This window comes from Carettochelys insculpta, chromosome 2 (assembly GCF_033958435.1).
Source record: "Carettochelys insculpta isolate YL-2023 chromosome 2, ASM3395843v1, whole genome shotgun sequence".
NCBI classification, from domain to species: Eukaryota; Metazoa; Chordata; order Testudines; family Carettochelyidae; genus Carettochelys; species Carettochelys insculpta.
Genome location: NC_134138.1, coordinates 211,969,148 through 211,989,783, shown reverse-complemented (window position 1 = coordinate 211,989,783; position 20,636 = coordinate 211,969,148). Strand labels below are relative to the sequence as shown.

At 38.7% G+C, this 20,636-nt stretch overlaps 1 protein-coding gene across 1 annotated transcript in view; it reads right to left on the bottom strand.

Annotated features, from left to right (window-relative positions):
• Positions 1 to 20,636, bottom strand: part of TBC1D5 (TBC1 domain family member 5) — a 560,176-nt gene that overhangs the window by 308,244 nt on the left and 231,296 nt on the right. The window lies entirely within an intron of this gene.

The following is a 20,636-nucleotide window of genomic DNA, read 5'->3' as shown; positions in this document are numbered from 1 at the left end:
GGGTCTCAGAAATTTGGAGGTGGCTCTGTGGCTCAACATACTTAATTTTCTTCTCTCTTCCATTAAGATAACATCTGTTCTGGCCACCAGTCAGCAAATCAAATTTCATTTGAGAATTCATTTGAGTGTAAGGTAAAAATGTGTGCTAATGGACAGATTTATAGTGTGTGTGGTGTGGGGGTGGGGTTTCCTCCTCCAACAAAGCCTTTGCATTTTTAAACTAAAAAGTAAACAGTAGCAATTACAGTATCTTCAAAATGATTGAAGTGGCAAACATATAAGATCTATCCTAACCATAAACAAAATCTGACATTTTCACCTTAAAAGAAAGCATACTTTTTCATACTTTTTTCCCATGTAAAGTATATGGCATAATATACATTTTAAACAGTAAATTGCTGATTCTATTAAAAATCCAATTTGATTAGAATATGCAGACAGATGAGATGGATGCATGCAATGGATTTCATCATCAGAACACATGGACTTATTTACAGCTGTGAAGAGTATTAGCTATTTAAAAAGAAAACTTTGTTTTAAAAAATGGGTATTATATTTTTTATGCTTCTATATAGTTTCTATTTTAAACCATTCTACCAACATGACATATCAACACGAAAAATATAGGTCCTCCATTTGCATCAAATTGTATATGAATTACCCCTACACTTAATATGAACATATCATTTTATCAAACAATTTGAGATCTGCATTGAGTTTGGGTGAATGTCAGCTCAGTACAACATCCACAGTTGCAGACACAAAGTGAATCGCTCAAGTTTTAGCAATTGAGACTGCCTTGATTAAGCACATAGCAATTCAAATCATTGCTTAAGTCTCCTAGGCGCATTAAAATGGTTTAGAAACCTTGTGAGAACATTCTACTGGGCACTGTTTTTGCATGTCTGATCCTTAATGTAGGAAACTGGAAGTACTGAGGCACACAATAATTAAATGTAATAAAAAGTTAACCACATTTTTTAAGTTACATATTTAGCATATAAATAGTTTCATCTGAATTGCGGAAAAATCAGTCTTAAAAGCCTTAGTAGTAAAGTCGCATGTGCCCACTCTGACATCATACACTCTTCCAAATATTTACACTTTTAGAGGCAAAGCCTGTCACGTTCATTATTTCAAATTGTGAGCTTTGTTTTATTAATTATAATATTGCCAGAAGGGGCATCAATCCATTTTAGTTTTCATAGGAGACTGTTGGAACACCAAGCAGAAGGAAAAATAATACAAAAATTTCCTCAAAACAGATACACTTCAGGTTGATAACAATCAATGAATCAAGCAGCTATTCGCCTATGTTAAAGACAGTGGCAAATACATACTATTGTATTAGCTCATCATATATGGAGACATGTAGTCAGTGTATTTTTTTAAAAAAATGTTTTTTCTTAAATTTGTTTTAATAGGGGCACCCTGGATAGAATTTAAATGTTCCTATATATAGATGACCATTGTTTTTACTCAAAGGAACGTTGGATCAGGCATACCTGTAGATAAGAGCTGCAAACATCTTGTAAGACGTTAACATTCTTTCAAACTTATGTATACTTTGCCCGATGCAAAACACCACACTTTTATTGGTTCAATGTTTGCTTATAGCTAATTTATACAAACATAACTTTAGTAAACACTATTGCAAATGACTTGTCAAAAAAGCAAAAGGTGCCTCTATCATTTTACCATTCAGAATGCAAAATGCTATGTAAATCTCAAATTGCAGTATCTTGTATTGAATATTATACTAGTAGACCCATCTGTAAATAAAATACATTTCAACTCTGTCACAACTGCAAGCACAGGGTTGAACCTCTCTGAGCCAGCATCCTTGGGACTTGACTGGTGCCAAACAAGAGAATTTGTCAGACCACAGGAGGTCAATATTGTCTAGCAGTATTACCAACATGTCCACCAATTTCTGGGCTCTTACAAGACATTTAGGGTAAATTACAGCTAAATAAATGGACAGAACACTGAAAGCCAGGTCTGGTGGCTCTAAACAAATTTTATTGGACCACCGGAAACTTGTCCACAGCCATGATAAGTGGTTGTGTGGTTAACTAAAATCATGCTGGATGACAGATGTTGCAAGAGAGATCTGGATTAGAGAAGTTCAACATGTAATTGCTAAAAATGACTTTTATGGCACTTCACTAGTGTTTACACATCAATTGGCACAAATAAAATGTATTATTAGCCAGTTTTTATGGTCCAGCTGTTCCCACATCTAGACATACATCACCTCAGTAAAACTGGTACACACAGAGGTCAAGAAAAGTTGAAGGTGTGGAGAAAACACTATAGTGGAACTTGAAAAATCTTTTTTTCGCTTCCTGGCCCTACCAAAGACTTCAAAGGTGACCTTGGGCATGTCACTTAAATTTGTGGTTCAACCCGATATTTGTACCACAGGATAATAATTCCCTACCTTCCTGGGAAATGTTGTGGGAAAGAATTCTGTTATTTATTAAGTGTTCTTAAAAGAGATCATTCTATTTTTTCCCAGAGTTTTTTAAGATGATAATATTTAATAATGACATGACATTTCTCTTGATAAAGAGATAATATTTATCAAGGATTAACTGCATCAACAGTTTTGAATTACACAGATCACAGTAACAGAGAGGTAGCTGTATTAGTCTGTATTCTAAAAAAACAGCAGTCAGAAGAAGTGGGTCTGTCCCACGAAAGTTCATCACCCACTCATTTTGTTAGTCTTTAAAGTGCTACATGGCTGCTGTTTTGTTTTGTTAGATCACCGTAAAACACCATATTGTAGAGGTCACAAATAATTTAACAAAAATAAAGAAATAAATCTCAGTTGCAGCTTGTTTCTGTGTCACTATACTGAGTCCTGGATAGTTCAGGCAAGTGATTACTGCCATATAGATATAAACAGATTTGGCATAACAAAAGTAAATATGAATGCTTATGAATGACGAAATTATCTGCTAAATTTTAGTAAAAGTGTTTTACTGCATTTTAACTTTATAAAATGCATTACTTTTTAAACATGAATAATAAAAAACAAAGCTATCAATGTTTACTCAAATGTTAGACCTCTCAAGTACATGAAATTCCCCCAAGAGTAAAATGTGAGGTTGTGTATTGAAGGATGGCAAAGTAGCAAAAGATACCTACGCATATGCAGGGAAACCTACACGTATGCTTTCAGGAAACATCATTTCCTAGATCCAACTCCCAAATCTTTAATGAAAGATGTCGCTCAGTAACCTGTGTGGGCCAGGTAACCGACCTATCCTCTCTATTTCCAGAAGGGGAAGATGGGTATTAACATGGATATTTATCCAGAAAACCAAGCTGTTAATTTTTTCACCAAATTGTCAGCCATTTGTTTTGTGAAATAAGCAGAGATAAATTCCTGGGAAATGTTAAGCAAAAAAGACCATTGCTCATCAATAAGCAGCTACTACATGAAATCTGTACCAAATTTGACCTGGATTCAAGTATGTGTATGTGTCAGGATGGTGTTTGTAATCCCATTTGGCTTGTGACCTTGCATTTGTTGATTCGCTGAACTTGAGCCTTAGACATAATGTGGTCTAAACTGAATATTCCTGCAATTTATTTTTATATGTTTTCTAACTGCTACCTTTAGGCCAAGGTTTTTAAGAAGCATGATTCTGGATATTTGAAATACCTTCCAGGCCTGATCTACAGAAAGTGTAGAGGATCTAATGTCTGGAAAATCAGTCTTTTTATAGCAACCCAAGATGGACACCCAAAAAAACCGACAACTTTTAAGTAGTATGACCTACATTACTGCCTCAATTAAAACATATTGTCTTCAGCCCTACGAACACTGCAGTTCATGGGATCTTTGCCATTAAAGTCGGGTGAGTGAGGGAGGCTTAATCATGTTGCTAAGAATGATTAAAGTTGATTAGTAAAAATAAGGTACTGGAACTGAAAAGATAAACAGTAGAGACATTTGTTATCAAAGTAAAATAGGAAAATTAAAATAACCTGTAACACTTTTGTATGTGCAATTCATCATGAAATGCTGAAAAAGAACAAAAGCAAATGTTGGCTCATTCTGGAGGTTCTTTGTCATCATTAATGTATTCAGGTTTTCACAGCTGAATTGCTGTACTCTGAAAAGATTTTCATGAAAGGAAACTCATTCAACGTTTAAACAAAGCTGTCAGGTTACCAAGATTCAAATTTGTTTGTATGTCCAGAAAATGTTTTCTTCTTAAAAAAATACTCTAGGTTAGAAGCATATTATTCGTTTGCACTCAATTTGTAAACAAGAGGAAAAAAGCTTTTCTTAAACAGTACATTTATTTATTTTCTGGAGATGGAAACAGTGTACTCCAAAGTGGAGGTGAAACTATGTTGTGGCTATTTTACTTCATTACTAGTTCTGCTACTCAAATTGATACAAATGGTCTCCTTCTGTCTCTGTCTGTCTGCTTCCCTAATCAGTACAACTAATTGTCAATGCTGGGGAAATCTCCTATAACTAAATAGAAGATGTGCAGTTTGTAACCTGCTTAATTTGCCTAATGTCCTGCCTGGACCTCAGTATGGTATTCATTAAACCATCAGCTGCTTTGTTTGTAATAGTGGCACCTAAATGTAGGCTTATTTTTCTTTGTTAAGAGGCCAGATTGTTGATAAATAATACACATCTCATTGTGAATGGCAAGATATTACCTCATAACCATGGTGGAGCTTTGTTTTTTCCTCATGCTGAGCACCTTTAATTAATTATGCACCTCTAAAGAAGACCCAGCAAAGATATAAAAGTTGGCAAAAGATTAAGGAACTGTTAGGACTACTGATCAGAAATCTAACATCTGACCTTTTCAAGTTTAAGCTTTTGACAATTAACTGAAACAAAAGGCTTGACACTCTAATTTTTTAAATGGGAAATCCCAGATCTTTGAAAAAAGGACAAATGACCAAAAATGTGAAAGTCCACTAAGATTCCATAAAAATTAGCATCTGTTGTTGAAGTTTAGGAAATAGTTTCTAAGACAATCTAGATAATAGAAAGACAACTTTTTTTCCTTATCATACATTGCGGTCTTCATTTGTTTTTCTTTTTAAACGTGCACTAAGGGCTTCAGATATATGGAACTAACTTCAACTTTTTAAGTCAGATGTGCTTATCCAGGCTGTAACTATTATACAAATTGCTTTCCTCTGTACCTAAGAACACGTGAACTTACAAATATTCAAGTACATACTGCTCTATTCAATATATTACACACGTTCAGGATTATGATTTGTGTGTTCCCCTTTCATTGCCCCAAAGAAAAACAAATTTAATTAATATTCTAAGACTTAATATTTAGACTTACATAGTTATGTACCATACACATACTTTCTTTCAAAACTCTCTGTATAACATATCAAACTGTCTCTTCTCAGGGCAGAAGATTTGATCTGGAGCAAGGCTTCCTCAGCTCTTGTCCCTTAGCGCCCCTCCTCTACTTGTGCTACATTGATGATGACATCATCATCATCTGGACCCATGGGAAAGAGGCTCTTGAAGAGCTCCACCTTGATTTCAACAGTTTCCATCCCACCATCAACCTCAGCCTGGACCAGTCCACACAAGAGATCCACTTCCTGGACACGACTGTGCAAATAAGTGATGGTTACATAAATACCACCCTATACTGGAAACCCACGGACCGCTATGCTTAGCTACAAGCCTCCAGCTTCCATCCAGGGCACACACTACATGATCCATTCTATTCAGCCAGACACTAAGGCACAACCACATTTGCACTACTCCCTCAGACAGAGACAAACATCTACAACACCTTTACCAAGCTTTCCTGAAACTATAATACCCATCTAAGGAAGTGAAGAAACAGATTGACAGAGACAGACTTATACCCAAAAGCCACATACCACAAGACAGGCCCAACAAGGAAAACAAGAAAACACCACTGGCCGTCACATACAGCCTGCATCATCAGTGATCTACAACCCATCCTGGACAACCATCCTTCACTCTCGCAGACCTTGTCCTCGCCTACAGATAGCCTGCCAACCTTAAACAAATTCTCACCAGCAACAACAGACCACAACACAGTAACTCTAAACCTGGAACCAATCCCTGCAACAAACCTTGCTGCCAACTCTGCTCACATATCTAACATCAGTGATATCATCACAGGACCTAACACCAACCACACCATCAGGGGCTATTTCACTTACAAAATCTACTAATATAATATATGCCATCATGTGTCAGCAATGCTCCACTGCAATTTACTTTGACCAAACTGGATAGTCTCTACATAAAAGAACAAATGGAAATAAATCACACATCAGGAATGGTAACATAAAAAAACCTCTCGAAGAACACTTCAGTCTCCCTGGACACTCAATAACAGATTTAAAAGTAGCAGTCCTACAACAAAAAAAACTTAAAAAATAAACTCCAAAGAAAATCTTCAGGGCTGCACTTCATTTGCAAATTTAATACCATCAGCCAAGGACTGAACAGAGACTGGGAGTGGTTGGCCCATTACAAAAGCAGTTTCTCCACTCTTGAGCTGCGTCTACACGTGCACGCTACTTCGAAGTAGCGGCAGTAACTTCGAAATAGCGCCCGTCACGTCTACACGTGTTGGGCGCTATTTCGAAGTTGAAATCGACGTTAGGCGGCGAGACGTCGAAGTCGCTAACCCCATGAGGGGATGGGAATAGCGCCCTACTTCGACGTTCAACATCGAAGTAGGGACGTGTAGACGATCCGCGTCCCGCAACATCGAAATAACGGGGTCCTCCATGGCGGCCATCAGCTGGGGGGTTGAGAGATACTCTCTCTCCAGCCCTTGCGGGGCTCTGTGGTCACCGTGGGCAGCAGCCCTTAGCCCAGGGCTTCTGGCTGCTGCTGCTGCAGCTGGGGGTCCGTGCTGCATATACAGGGTCTGCAACTAGTTGTTGGCTCTGTGTATCTTGCACTGTTTAATGAAAGTGTGTCTGGGAGGGGCCCTTTAAGGGAGCGACTTGCTGTTGAGTCCGCCCCGTGACCCTGTCTGCAGCTGTGCCTGGCTCCCTTATTTCGATGTGTGCTACTTTGGCGTGTAGACGTTCCCTCGCTGTGCCTATTTCGATGTTGGGCTGAGCAACGTCGAAGTTGAACATCGACGTTGCCAGCCCTGGAGGACGTGTAGACGTTATTCATCGAAATAGCCTATTTCGATGTCGCAACATCGAAATAAGCTATTTCGAAGTTGGATGCACGTGTAGACGTAGCCTTGATGTTCACACCTCCATGTTAGCTACTGATAATGGGCCACATCCTCCCTAACTGAATTGTCTTGATTTTTCTTCTCTTGACATTCACAACTCCACATTAACTGCTGATAATGGGCCACATCCTCTGGGACTGAACAGATCTTGTCGACTCTGGCCCTCCCCTTGACTGAGACTCCCTCTTTAAACCCTCCTCCGAACCCCCGCCCCACCCATGATGCATCTGACAAAGCAGGTCTTTGACCACAAAAGCTTTTCCTCCAAATTATCTGTTATTCTATATGGTGCCACAGGACCTCTTGCTGTTTTTGAAGATATAGACAAACTCAGCTACCCCTCTGATACTTGATTCTTTATTGTACCTTTACAATTTTTGTATCAATTTTCAATAAAACATAAGAGGAGGGGACAGAGGCCTCATTTTATATTGGTATGTTCAGTGCTTCTTTTGTGCCAGTACTTGCTGGTACTGAGTACCAGTACTTGCCAGTACCAGCCACACGACTGGCTGAGGAAGGGGCAGGGAGCCAGCTGAGTACCAGCTCCTCCTGTTTTACAAATAAAGCACTGGGTATGTCAGTGACAATACTCATTTTAACATAGTTAATTACACTTGTAACGGTCACACTTGAAAAAATTACTTCTGTTTTAAAACACTCATTTGAAAGGTGTGCCAGAATTTACAATAAGTACTATTGCCAGAACTGGTAAACTCACACAAATGGAAGAATTTTCTCAATGGTAGCCACAGTATGTAGACCAAGTTGGCCAAAGTACTGATGGATAGGTCCAGAAATACCTTTTACTTCATTTAACCATAGTGAATGACTAAGACAGAACCATGTATAGAAGTGGAGTCGTATTTACAGAAATAATATTTATAGCTTACGAAAATTTGATTCTTGTTCAGAACTACAGACTGCCAGAATCATGTGGCTCTCTTCAAGATAATTTCCCTGTTTATTTAATTTGCAAAGCATATGCTATTGGAAGTTGTGTCTTCCTCTGTCCTTCCATTCGTAAAAGCAAACAGTTGAAACCCTCTCGTTTTGTTTTGATCAAATCTGGATCCTCTGGCATTTCCTTTTAGATTGCTTAGCTATAATATGGATCAAGAGGAAATCACAATGGACAGGCCTCAATCTAGAAAAGACAAGGGCGATGATAAACAAAAACCAAAAAACTAGGAGCAGCATGTAATGTGATGTCCCTACCTTCATTATCGAGGGGGTTTATTGTCAAGGATGGATGTTCACAATTTGAAGCACATCTAGATCAAGCAACAAGCAGTCCTGTAGCACCTTAAAGGCTAACAAGTATAATGGATAATGAGCTTTCATGGGTAAGACCCACTTTTTCTTATAATAAGTGGGTCTCACCCATGAAAGTTCATGACCTAATAAATTTGTTATTCTTTAAGGTGCTACAGGACTGCCTGTTATTTGTGAAGTTATGAATTGACATAACTACCCTTCTGAGATTATCTAGGATCAACTGCAATTCTGTCACCAAAAGTCTTCTTTCATGTCTCCCCAACAATCCATTTATGACATTAACTTTTTATGTAGATTGGAAGTTATCTATACCTTTGTGATACCTAGACTGGATTATTACACAGCACAATTCTTGAAGCTAAACTCAGTGTAGGACACAGTTATACATTCACTTATCTGTGGGGGTTTCTACACAGCAAAGTTATTTTGAAATAACCACCACTATTTCTAAATAGCTCGAGAGTCTATACAATACAACTACTATTTTGAAATAATTTCAAAATAGCAGCCAGCTGATTTCAAAATTGGTAAACATTGTACAAGGAATAGCTCCTGTTTTGAAACAGGGATTGTGTAACAGGGTCTATTTCGAAATAAGCATTTGTGCGTCCAATGGCTCTATTTCATGGGGATGCTCCATTTTGAAATAGCTGAGCGCTATTTCAAAATGCATTTTGTGTGTAACTCCGCTATTCGAAATAAACTATTCTAGAAAATTTCCTCCAGAATTGCTTATTTCAAAACAACATTTCTGTGTACACACAGCCTTCATGATAGGTACAAAAATCACACTGATTTTCAGTTGCAAATGTATGTTGGTTGTTATAGATGGAAGTATGGGTTGGGACCAGGTAATTCACAAGTTTGTGCTCAAACTGTTCATACATTTAAACACTGAAGTAGATCACACAGGAGGAGCCAAGTTCTTAATTTTTCTCCTCAGTTTCACAGAGCACAAGCTTGATGACATGTGGGGCACAGTGTTGATCTACTCTTTCACTCTGAAATTGCATCTGCAGTGATTTGTGGGTCACTTATAGTCTGTGCTAATTAGCACTAATGATACAGTATTTAAATTCAAAAATACTTCAAATACCATTTTATAGAAAAATATTTGGACTTATCCATTACCAATACATTTTATAATTCAGCATAATATTTTTTCATGTATTACCATTTTTCTCCTGCTTGATATCCATTTCAGAACTTTTTCCCAAGAAAGGAATTAAAAAAGAAAATGAAAGTACAAATAAGTAAACAAGTAACAGGTACAATTAATGCAAGATGTAAATGAAGAGAAAGTGTTGTTATAATGGCCTAACAGTCACCACAAATTCTGCTGCTGTTAAAGTAAAAGTAAACTAAACTATTATTAATAAATGAATATTATAATAGTGTTATGTTAGCATCTGGTGTTGGAAGATACAGAAAATATCCTCTCTTCTTTTCAATCACCACAATGTGAGACACACTTAATAGCACTCATTCTTTTATGCAGCAGAGAAACTCTATCCTGGCAGCTCAGTCCATCTTCAAGATACTTAGTGGCCTGGGCCCAGTGTCGACAAAAAACATCACTACAAGCCCTGTGGATGGGATGGTCCCCCCCACAGAGGTGAGCCCAAGGGGCCAGGTGTAGTGGTCAACTGCAGAAGAACTTTGTACATGAAAGCTTAGGGGTGATGTGGCATGCACCCCGCACGCCAGGTCTAATGAGCCAGGAACAAGCCTTAGGCAAAAACTGCCGAACAAGATAAGCAGAGGCATTGTAGCAGAACAATTTGTAGACAGAGATAAGAAGAAGGGCACAAACCTCCAACCATCTTGTATGATGAGATGTGGTAATCATGTAAGCAGTGTTAAAGAACAAGAAGTAACAGAACCAATAACAAATCAATAACTGACAGTTAAGGAAATACCGTAAATGGTAATGAGTGACCTAAGAGAACTGTATAATAAGGCAGAAAAACTGTATATAACCAACACAGAAGCCAATACAATTTGGACCTCACCGATGGGCCATGGCGCTGGTGCCTCACAAGACTAGAGAACTCCCACTTGTGCACAGCTGACCGGGGTCCCCAGCTTGTCGAAGGGATGCAAGATGCCGCTCTCCTATCATGCTTTTCCTTTTAGGGTTTATTGCCAAAGCCAGTCAGAGCAATAAATTGCTTGTGGTTAATAGATACCTTGTCAGCGTGTTTTGTACTCAGAGAACCCAGTGTCAAACCTGAGATAACTTCTGACTGCAACACCACCAGGGCAGCCTAGGGGATGGCCTGGGCCCGCAGCAGCGCTTGGGCTCCCAGTGAGAAGCCATTTTCTCAGCAGTGAGAAGCCATTTTCCAGGTAACAGCACATATCACTTGTGAGCTGCACCCAGCCCACTCCACTCCTCTGAGCCACTTAGGGCCAAAAACCTGCTGCTGTCCCATGAAGGGCCCCCCACAATAACCCCCAAGTCTCATTGCTATGGGGGCGGGCTTCAGGAAAGAGGTGGAATGAGGGGAAGAAAGTGGAGCAGAGGTGGGACTTATAGTGCATGGGGATTGCCCAAGGCTCAACTGCCCCTTAGGTACATCCCTGCCTAAAGCTGTGGGACCAAGACCGTGACCAACAACTCTGCTCTTCAGATATAATGGGGCCTTCTACCATAAAGGTAGAGTTGTTTATGAAGTAGCTAGCGATTTCTTGGACACTAGCATGAGACTGTAGAACCACGGTGTCCAATATTCTTGACTTCCGCAGTGTGGTGAAATGCGGCTCCTTAGAGCCACAGACATGGGGTGTGTGGCCCCCCATCACCTGGCAGCACAGGTGGCAGTGGCTCCTCCTGCAGCTCCAGCTGCAGGGCCTGGTGGGGCCCCCAGCATGGCTCCAGAAGTGTTGGTGGCTCTGCTGAGTCACTGGCAGTTGGGGGGAGGGTGTATTTTGAGCAGAGGGGGCTGTGGCACTCCTTTAATTCCTATGGTACACCAATGTTGTAGAATGAACTTGTGATGGAACTAAGGACTACCACAAACCTCACTACTGTCTTCTCCAAGTGCCACGCACACTTCCTCAACCTTTATAAATATATAGCAGCATTTACAGTTTTAAAAAGTCCCTTGAAACAAACCACTACACCTTGCACACAATTTTCCCCAGGGGAGAAAATGAGAGAAAGAACATCTCTCACATGCCATACGTTAGTCACACTGCTTACTGGAAGATGTTCAGATACTACCGTGGCAAAATGATATAACTTATATAGTACAGAACCGTACAGTATGGCTCTCCCAGCCCTGTGTCACCAGCAGCATCCTGCTCCAGGCAGGAATTTACTATCATCTGAAAAAACATCCTTCAGTCTCACACATTTCAAAAGAAGTTTCCCATTTTGTGGCAGTTCTTGGGGTACCAAGCACTGAGAATCATCTTGTTAACCCCTGATTGGACCATGAGGGTGTCTTTCTTGTGGTAGAGGAATGTCAGTTTCCTACCACCACTAGCTTTTTGGCTACTCAAGCTCTCCCCTCTGGGCTTTGCCAGTCCTGACTGCAATTGGCAGATTAACAATACATGCACACTCCAAATCCTGAATCCTTTGAAACGTTCCCGTGACATCCAGTGTTGGTACTACACCAAGCTGACCAACTGATCCACAAAGCACACATGACCACACCTCACATTCGGGCAACAATGGGAAAGATTTTAGCCCTTTCTCCCTCTGGCTACAGAGGCCTGCAAGCAGTAGCCAGAGAACAGCAATCCACAGCAAGTTCACAGAAAACGTAGCCAGAAAACAGGAGCAGCTAGATCTGAACATCCAGACAGGGATTACAGCCCATCCAAAGCATTCCTCTAACTGACTGCAGAACACAGACAGAACTTCCTTCCATCCAGCGATGCAACCTAACCAAAGCACACTCTTTTCAAGCACATTCAGAAAAGAACAAGGAGCAGCAGCCTGAGGATTTGACAGACTTACCTGAACACAAACCCAAGGAGATACCAGAGCCATCCAGGAGCACGGTAATATGTATGCTCCTAAAGCTCACAGAACACTGCAACCTTGTTAGTCATACATACTGGTAATCACAATATTTTATGTCATTTAAGTAAGGCAACGTGTATTCATCAAATCTGCATTATAGAGAATTCAGTCATTTACATTAATTCTTCTGATTTCTGAACCTTCAGCTCTCACAGGCCTGGTCACTAGTAGCAGAAGTAATCTGTCTGAGGGAAAATAGCAAAAGTGCTAAAATCTTCTGATAGTAAATCTTACTCTGAGGTGCTCACTCACATAATTACCAACTTTTGTCATAGCATGATTCCATCTACTCAGATACAGTACTACTGTAAGGTCCCCACATTTGTGAACTTAATGTTCACAAATTCAATTATTTACAAGCGGCTGCTTGAGGCCGCTGCTTCTCTAGGGTGGGAAGTGCCGGGAACCACCCCTTCCCTGGGGCTCTGGGTGGGCAGTGCCGACAGCCGCCACTTCCCCCGGGCCCCAGGGAAGGAATGCTGGCAGCCACCATTTCTCCGTGGGCTCCAAGCCCCACCGTATTCGCAAACATCAACATTCATGAGAGATCTGAACACGGAACCCTCAAGAATGTTGATACCCTACTGTATTTCTACACTATCACAATGGATCAAGCACATGCTCATCACTCCAAACAGGATAGTAAAGAGGAGCTCAAGAGAAACTTCACCACATTTGTTTTTAAATAGAACACAATAAATTTTAAATAAATATCGACAACAGCATGCATGTAGTCAAAGAACTGTAAAAATACTACAGACAATACTGCAGCTGAGATGGGCAGTTGAACAATCTTTTATTGTGCTCATTTCAGTCATAACCTGTGACAGCTATCTATATCTTTCCAATCGTGTCCCCCATTTCCTCTCTCAGCATCCCATAAAAAAAACAAAAAAACAAAAAAACAAACCTCCAAAAAACCAAAAAAAAAAAAACCAAACCATGTAACTCATTACAAGTTTTTCCCTTTACTTTAATAGGATTAAAGAACATACTAATTTTTTATGTGAAGTATGCTATTAAATAATAGCTTGTATGCTAATTAAAGCAAATGAAACTGAGAACATACTGACACTGTTAAATTACCCAATTAATTAATAGTTTCATTTCAAGTGACCTCAATTGTATTAATTGTGATATTGCGCAAAATTAAATTGAAAAGAATTAAATACATTGTTCTAGTCTGCCCTTAGAGGATAAACTTTTCCATGAAAAGGAAATAATGACTACTGAATTCTTCAAAATGTGCATTTAAAAATTAAATAATGCCATAACTTGGCTTACAAATAATTACTGCAACTCTGAAAGAGTTAAACTACCACGTTTTACTACTTCATTGCAATTTAAACATGTAGAAGTTATAAAGGAACATAATAATTTTCTATATACAGTGCATAGTGAAAACAGAGAAAAATCACATATTCTAAAATCGTACTTCCAACCTTCTCCCTTCACCTCCAAGATTCAAGCCATTTTTGGGAAAAGACAGAAGTTCATAAACCTGAATTTTTCACTGACACTTTTCAAATATCCCATACATGGAACAATACGTTGTTGGAATGGTATTTGATATTAAAAGTATGAATGGGAGGTCATTTTGATAAAATGTATTTTTTTCTTGCATGTAGAGGATCAAACTTCGGAAGTTGCTTACATACTTGATAGTTTAGTTTGAAGGTTTTGAAACACACAATTTATTTAAACTATGCGAAAGGGGGAACCACAGTGATAAACGAACAGGTCCAGAGTTCATATTGTGGCTCCCTATTGAAGCTCTTTTGCCCAGAAAGTACATGGGTGACAATCATGATGAATCTCTGGTACTCAAGGAATCCAATTTCTAAAAATACATGATGGGAACAAGAAGGCATCCCAGAAGCAGGTGGAACAGAAGGCAGCAGTGCATGTGAAGGGAGAGGAAATATGGGAGACAATGGAGGTCCAAAAGTGTATGAGAGTGAATTCAAGGATTAACAAAATCCAACTGTCAGGACAGATCTAAGAATCTATACATTTAAATGCACAAGGGAAAGCTAAAAAACAAGATGCATTATTTTGTTTCCATTTTTAGTTAAAATACACACTGCACAAAGGTCTTCATGCTAACAGAAGATCATTTGTTATTGGAAACTGCAAAAATAGACAGTTACTATCTGCAAAGCATTTTCTCCTCTTGAAGGACAGAGTTGAGCATTAACATGCTTGGATTCTACATTTCTTTTTTAAGAAGAAATTATTTGCCTCACGGAGCTAATTCTAACTCCGTATCTCATTTGAAAAGGGCCTTTAGAAAAATTTAACTTCTTTGTTTCACTTTTCAATCTGTAAAATGGGGATACTTATCTCACAGTACTATTAAAAAAGTGTTTGTGCAGTGCTTTGAAAATATAAAGCTACAGGTAAGCCAATATTTTTACTCAAATTTCTACAGTTTCTAAGTATCTGACTGTACAATGCTTTTTAAAATGTTCAAGGTTTTGGTCAAACAGTAGCCTGCACATGAGTGTCTTAATTTGGATTATTCTAAATAAGTACACTCATGAGATTTCACTATGATTAAAATTTCCAAAGTCTTAGACCGCACAAAAACTGAATGAGTACCTTACTTTCCTCAAACTAATCACCCCTTAATTTTTGTCAATATAGCCACATAAATTTCATCAAAATCAAAGATAGAAAGTGGCAACCCCACAGATCTATATTTTATATCTAAAAATAAACAAATGCCTCCCAAATTCAGTATTTCTTGTTGCTTCCCAAATTGGAATTGTTTTTGTCATTACTGAGATCTATGTTCACAATGCTTATATTTACGAATGATCTGCCTTATTTTCTTTAACTCCTCTCTGTGAAGAGCTTTACCATTTAGCCTCCAACACAATACTATATACATCTACCACCACTTCAGAAGAACACCACAGATGGCCTGATATTTCACAGTATTCTACAAGGTATATTTAAGAGCTATTCTGTATCACTTCTGAATTTCTATACCATTTTACACAAAGTTGCCTGGAAAAAATTCTAGTGAATAATCCTCTAAATAACCAAATTTCAACAATGTATACTAGCTACATCTATTCAATGGAACACGAACACATTTATCTTTAATATATGGATGTAGATAGAATTTTAGAAAATTATCTTCTTTTTGCCGATCACTCGAGAACGAATAGAATGTCTTCATGTCACTATTTGTATGTCCAATGATGGATGATCAGCCTAATTCTGGAACCGCAGACCTTATCGCAGAAGAGGCAAGTGTTAATAGCTGTTAGAAGGGTGCGGGGCAGTTTTTGATGCTCTTTTCTTCTTCTCTCCTCATCTGCACTGTGGCAAGACCTCTCAAATTGCACCACCCCTCACACATTACCACTCTCCACTAGGGACAGTTTTGGGCCAGGTTCTCCCAAGTGTTGATTTCAATGCTGTACTTTTTCATGTGTGTATTCAGCATGTCCTTATATCGCTTCTGCTGGCCCCCAACGCTCCTCTGTCCTTCCTCCAATTCAGAAAATAGAATCTGTTTTGGGAGGTGCTGATCAGCCATCCGAACCCTGTGACCAATCCAATTAAGTTGTTGAGGAATGGTAATAGCTTCAATGCTAGTCATGTTCAGCTCTTCCAAGATACTAGTGTTCATGCGCCTATCCCCCCAAGAAATACTTAGGATTCTCCTGAGGCAGTGTTGGTGATATTGTTCAAGTGACTTCAAATGATGCTTGTACGTTGTCCAGGTTTCACTTGCATATAGTAGCAATGGAACAACCACTGCACGGTATACAAGCAACTTTGTCTTGAGATAGGTGTCCAATTTCTCAAAGACCCTTTGTTCCAGGCAGGGGAAAGGAGAGCTTGCATGGCTCACACGATGCTGGATTTCCATATCAATGTTGACTTTAGTGGAAAAATTACTTCCAAAGTATGGGCAGTGCTCCACATTTTTCAGCAGTTCTTCATTGACTTCAATAAATGGTGCATGAGATTGTCCCATTGGTGAAGGCTGGTGGAGCACCTTGGTCTTATTGATGTTCAGTGTGAGGCCAAGATTCTTATATGCTTCAGCACTTGAGATGATTTGAAGGGCTGTGGGAGAAAGAGCAACCACCATATTGTTATCCATGTACTGGTGCTCCATGATCAAGTTTGTGGAGGTCTTGCTTTTAGCCTTCAGTCTCCTGATACTGCAAAGCCTCTTGATCATTCTATAGAAGTCAGATTGTGAGGATATGAGCTAAGATTTTCCCTGCTGTTGCCAGGAGGGTGATGCCCTGATAGTTTCCACATTCTGACTTGTCACCCTTCTTGAATAGACTGACTATCACGTGTCTCTGAAATTTTGTGGCATCTGCGCCCTATCCCAGATCTTGAGAATCAGAAGGTGGAGCTGTTTGTGGACCTCTGGCCCACCTTCTTTGAAGACTTTAGTGGGGATTCCACTTAATCCAGTTGACTTGTTGCATTTCATCATTTTGATGGCAGCTTGGACCTCACTCAGGGTAGGAAGTGTTGCAAGATGATCTCTAGGTCGTTGCTGAGGGTTTTGGTCAAGGGATTCTAGGACCACAGTGGAGGGGTAGTTCAAGAGCTCATTACAGTGCTTCCTCCAGCGAGAAGCAATGGCTTCGTTGTCTTTCAAGAGTTGGGTATCAGCCTTTTATCTCAGCAGATTGATTCCATGGTTTCTCAGTCCATAAACAGCTTTGCTAGCGTTGAAGAAACCTCTTGTATTGCTGACATTTGCAAGATGCTGGAGTTCTCGTGCCTTCTCAGTCCACCACTGGCTTTTCAGAGTCCTTGTTTTGTGTTGCACTTCTGCCTTGGCACGTGCTTCTTTCTTTGTTGTACAATTTATGTCACTTTGCCAGGCCCTAAAGGCCTTTTTGCCTTCTTTTTGCCTCAATCAAGCGTTCAGTTTCCCTGTTGTCCTCATCAAACCAGTCCCAATACTTCCTGTTCTGGTAGCCTATGTTTTCTCCACAAGCTTCAATTATGGCATTTATCAAATTGACACTAGTGTTCTTCCACATCTTCAGAGTGTACTGTTGGCAGCTTCCTTTGGAGCACTCTGGAAGTCCCTTCATCTGATGGGGTCCTTCATGCCTTGTACATTGATCTTTCATCGGCTCTGTTTCCTCTGACTTCTCTGTTTGGTGACAATCCTAATCACCATTGTGGACTGAATGAGGTGGTGATCAGTCAAACAGCCATCAGCACAAATCACTGCACGTGTGAGAAGGACATCATGCTGAGCCTGAGTGCGGATGATGACAGTCTATGAGGTGCTTCCATCGAGGATGTTGCCATGAGGTCTTAAATTTGTTTTTCTGATGGAACAGGGTGTTCGCGATGACTAGTTCATGTTCCGCACGTTTTGTAAGGAGGAGCACTCCATTGGAGTTGCTGTTGCCAACTCCTTCTTTGCCAATGGTAGCCTATCAGAGTTTCTTCTGACCCTGGCATAGACATCCTCAAATCTTCTTCTTTGGGTATTCTGTAGCATTAACTTTGCTATCCTCTGCTTTCCTGCCACTGAGGACTTTTAAGATCTTTCCTTGTCTGGACCTTCCCCCTTGATCTTGCTGTCACGGGTGACCCTGCTGGGAGCATGAGATTCCCTGCAACACTGCTCTCAGGTTCATTGGAACACACAAGGCCACACACCACAACTAGGCGACGATCCAGAAAGTAGGATTTTAGACAATATTAAAATGGCAACACAACAGATAAATTCAAATCTCAAAATAGACAAATGATTCATTAGTAGGTAGCAATATGACCATGTGAAAAAAATGGGTTAATAAGTGACACTTTTGTTCTCACATGTTAGGCTGGCATATGATTGTTGGGATACTTTAATCATTCATAGGGAAATTTTATTCCAGTATTACATGTTTTGAGACCCAAAGGTTTGATTATGAACTCTTAGTCTGACCTGGCATATTATACATGCTATATAATTTCACTAAGTAAATGTACGGAATTAGAACTTACATTTTCAGAAGACATACAATCTTGATTTAATGGCTTCAAGCAATGAAGAATTTACAACATTTCAAAATAAAATTGTTCCAGTGTTTAATTAAGCTCACTAAAATATTTGTGGTCTATTATTTGTTTGAATTTGCCTAGCTCCAGCTTTCATTTTCTACTATGTTAAAGAGAAATCTATATGTTTTGTCACTGAAGCAGAACAGCTAGAATATATTCACATTTCACAGCGATATGCTCCCCATTTGTATTACCGTAAACTGTATTTGTAGTTCAGAGGATGTACATCAAAATTACAGTACAAAAAGGACAATCTATAAAGAGGAGCAACTGTTCACAGGAAGTCTCTGATCAACAGATGGATCCATCCCAACGTTTAGAATATTTATACAAGAATCAGTGATTGCTTCCGTATACTGATTTTTCATGATGGTTTGGATGTGCAAGGAAAAATTAGACGCTTTGATACACAAGCCCTAGCACCCCCCAGCAATCCAAAAATATAGTTTATTTAATTTTAAATAATAAAACATATAGGATTGCTCTTGGTTACATACGACAGCAAATTGAAATGCATTATGTTTCATAGTTAAAAAAGAAGCTATGAAGAAGGAAGATACATTATATAAAATATTTACATATACAGAATGTGAAAAAAATCTGTACTACAGTTGGTAACCTTTATGACTTTGGGGAACTGTGTATTTACATATCCTTATCTTCCCATGTGTGTATGTGTGTGTTGTGTATATATTTTTAACAGTTGACAGCTGTTTTAGAGCATACAGAGATGCCAAGCTGAATGAGGGCCTTGATTACTTCAAGATGAGCTATCTAAAGTTTCTATTCATTTTAAGTGTTGTTAGTGGGAAGAGTCATTAGTCACTTCCTTGTCTCATAGAACATCAGCATACATTTACATTGTTAATGAACATTTGGGGTAAATGAATTAATGGTACTTTTAAACATCAATTCAATACTAATAACTTTCTATGTCACAGAAATGTTAAGGTTGGGATAAAAACTAAAAGCCTGTTCATTCAAGGTAACTCATCACTCCTGGGCACAATACAGAGTAAAATTAATTTAAAATGTTTTTGAAACAGGGTTAAAATCTTGACACATCTTGAAACAGATCTGAGAGAAATGTGTAGCTATTTTTACAAAAACCTAAACAAGAAATTTGCTATTTTTGGTCAGTGACAGCAACACATTAACCTTATGTAACTCACAAATATTTCATTTGGAAAATTTGTATTACTTCAGAATTTTATAAATATTTGTTCATAGGCTTCTGAAAATATTCTTTTATTAAACTAATATGGCTATTAACCTTTCAGATGTGTAGTGTAAAAACATAGTGACAGTCAACTGAAAAAAAATGAAAAAACTATTACATTTATAGACTGGGTCCATGAGATGTTCATTCTACATTTCCTCACAGTGGAAAAAAACCTTCATAAACCAGAGAGAAAAAGGAACTCCATGATTTCAGCTTTTTAAAAAATAATTAATATCTGAATTAAAATGTGAAATATTGTTCTTTTAAATAAATTTTTATTATATGGCAGATTTATACATGGAGGGCACAAAAACCATGCAACTAAACTGTTCAATTCTAATTTAAAATAAATTTTTTATCTTGCACTCTGGTATATGCGTTCAATGACTGGAAAATTACAGGTAGTTAAGGTGTCATTGTGTATAACTGAGTATTTGAAGACTGTTTTCATGACAAGGATGAGGTTTCAAGCATCTTGTTAAGCTTATCTTTTTTTTTCTAACCAGCCACGTTGTCACTACTAGCAAATAAGTAGTAGGACAAGTAACACAGACAAGCACTTGCATTATGCAAGCAGTTTCTCCTTCTTGTTCATTGAGGTGGTGTGAATATTGCCTTCTGTTAATTTACCTTGAGTTACACAGTAATTTCCGCCTTATTTTCACTTATTCTATTTCAGCTTTTTATTTAAGGAAACCATGATAGCTAATTCAAAAGAAGAGGGGGGGAAAAAGTCTTGTTTTTTCACATCTCGCACACAAAATAAAATGCTAAATTTTTCAAAGAAAAAAAT